General features: G+C 32.0%; 1 long non-coding RNA gene across 1 annotated transcript in view; it reads left to right on the top strand.

Annotated features, from left to right (window-relative positions):
- LOC111083288 overlaps positions 1-3,088 on the top strand; it is a 21,841-nt gene that overhangs the window by 5,577 nt on the left and 13,176 nt on the right. The gene's annotated exons all lie outside the window — the stretch shown is intronic.

A 3,088-nucleotide genomic window follows, 5' to 3' on the forward strand; every position in this document is an offset into this window, starting at 1 on the left:
ATGGAGACCATTCTGTTATAATAATATTCTATCACGTCGGGATAAGAATGAAGACCATTCTGTTATAATAATATTCTATCACGTCGGGATAAGAATGGAGACCATTCTGTTATAATAATATTCTATCACGTCGAGATAAGAATGAAAACCATTCTGTTATAATAATATTCTATCACGTCGGGATAAGAATGAAAACCATTCTGTTATAATAATATTCTATCAGGTCGGGACTAGAATGGAGACCATTCCGTTATACTAATGTTCTATCAGGTCGGGATAAGAATGAAGACATTCTATTATAATAATATTCTATCAGGTCGGGATAAGAATGGAAACCATTCTGTTATAATAATATTCTATCACGTCGGGATAAGAATGGAGACCATTCCGTTATAATAATATTCTATCACGTCGGGATAAGAATGGAGACCATTCTTTTATACTAATATTCTATCAGGTCGGGATAAGAATGGAGACCATTCCGTTATAATAATATTCTATCACGTCGGGATAAGAATGAGACCATTCTGTTATAATAATATTCTATCACGTCGGGATAAGAATGAAAACCATTCTGTTATAATAATATTCTATCACGTCGGGATAAGAATGGAGACCATTCTGTTATACTAATATTCTATCACGTCGGGATAAGAATGGAGACCATTCCGTTATAATAATATTCTATCACGTCGGGATAAGAATGAAAACCATTCTGTTATTATAATATTCTATCACGTCAGGATAAGAATGGAGACCATTCTGTTATACTAATATTCTATCACGTCGGGACAAGAATGGAGACCATTCTGTTATACTAATATTCTATCACGTCGGGATAAGAATGAAGACCATTCTGTTATAATAATATTCTATCACGTCAGGATAAGAATGGAGACCATTCCGTTATAATAATATTCTATCACGTCGGGATAAGAATGGAGACCATTCTTTTTTAATAATATTCTATCACGTCGGGATAAGAATGGAGACCATTCTGTTATAATAATATTCTATCACGTCGAGATAAGAATGAAGAATTTCAAAACGTTTCTGCTCATTTATAGTAAATAGTTTGATTTCCTTCACCGATGTGTCTCTTAAAGCATCACCTCGAGACAATTCTGTTGTGTTCAAGCCTAAAAGGACATTACTGTATAACGTTGTTTTATAATGTTACTGTGTATATAGACAGAAACTGTATCTGTGCCTAGAAAAAGATTCCTTGGAGAACGCTTATTTCACAGTTAGAAACAAAGACTTGAAGTAGTTAAGTTATACTGCTGGGACTGACACGTATTAGTTACTGCAGTTTGGAAATTAGAGCTCTTTTCTTTTCAGCCGGTAGTAAATATACATCTTTGTCCAATTCGCTAGGACGTGGAATTAACAAGAGAATGCATTTCTTACTGAATGTTCCAGAATGTTCTATCTACGCAGACGTGTAGGAATTGATTTAGTATGTTAATACTGGGATTTGTTTTTTGTGGTGGATGAGTATTTAGGGTTACGTTAATAGTTGAACAGAAGAAATGTTATGAGACGTTCGTGGTTTTTATCATCTTTTAATTTAACCCACAATAATACTTTCACAAATTCTAGTCAGCTAATATTTCATAAAGTAAACAAAAAGATGGCGTCACTACTTTGAAGAGTAATGTACGTAAGATACACATTTTCATTAGGCACAATGTGGGGATTGAACCCCGAATTTTTCTGTTGTAGGCTTTCAAACTTGGGTGGGGAATTTTACGGAAGTTCTCCACATGTCTGTACATTAGACTAAAACCGTACAATTTGTATTAAAGATTCATACTTTGAAACTGAAAATTAAACCACTTTACTTCAGCGATAAAATTTACACACTGAAATGTTTATAATAGTTTCGTTTGATGTTGTCCCCCAGTAACTCAGGGGTAGGTTTGAGAGGCTAAAGTCCTAAGATCAATACAATGTGGGCACAACACGGGCAACCCTCTTTGTGCAGTTTCGGGCTCGTCCCCCGTTGGCTCAGCGATAAGTCTCGCAGCTTATAACTCTCAAATTCGGGTTTCGATACCCGCGATAGGCACAGCACAAATAACCCATTGTGCAGGTTTGGGCTTAACAACAAACAAGATAAATTAATGATTTTTGTATATATAGAGAAAACTTCCAGTTTCCAGTTCCTGTGAAATACTTAAACATTAGCACTTTAAAAATTAAACTTTACTTGTATAATAACAGAAATCCTACTCGGTAAATATAAAGATGGAGCTGGGAAAACAAGATTTGAACTTTTCACCAATTGTGTATCACGTAAAATTATATCATCATAATTTGTTCTTCATTAACATGATAATTAATTAATTTGTGCATGAAATGAATTAGTAATGACAGCCTTAAAATAATGAGTGGGAATTTCGAGAGCTATATCTGACCGAAACACTGGACATATACAAAAAGCCAATTTAGGCCAGTTGTAAAAAAAATTATTATCTACAAAAAAGTCATTGCTTAAATTGCCTGTAAACACGTGATCAACAAAAAAAAGAGTCTAATAAAATATATATTTATTGTTAAAATGGTTAAGGTAAACAAGACACGACCTAATAATATATATTTATTGTTGAAATACTTAAGTTAAACAAGACCCGATCTAATAATATATATATCTATTGTTGAAATACTTAAGTTAAACAAGACACGACCTAATAATATAAATATTTATTGTTAAAATGGTTAAGTTAAACAAGACACGATCTAATAATATACATTTATTGTTGAAATGGTTAAGGTAAACAAGACACGATCTAATAATATAAATATTTATTGTTGAAATGGTTAAGTTAAACAAGACACGACCTAATAATATATATTTATTGTTGAAATACTTAAGTTAAACAAGACCCGATCTAATAATATATATATCTATTGTTGAAATACTTAAGTTAAACAAGACCCGATCTAATAATATATATATCTATTGTTGAAATACTTAAGTTAAACAGACCCGATACTAATAATATATATATCTATTGTGAAATACTTAAGTTAAACAGACACGACCTAATAATATAAATATTATGTTAAAATGGTAATAACAGAC

The sequence above is a fragment of the Limulus polyphemus genome, unplaced genomic scaffold (genome assembly GCF_000517525.1).
Source record: "Limulus polyphemus unplaced genomic scaffold, Limulus_polyphemus-2.1.2 Scaffold8898, whole genome shotgun sequence".
Taxonomy (NCBI): domain Eukaryota; kingdom Metazoa; phylum Arthropoda; class Merostomata; order Xiphosura; family Limulidae; genus Limulus; species Limulus polyphemus.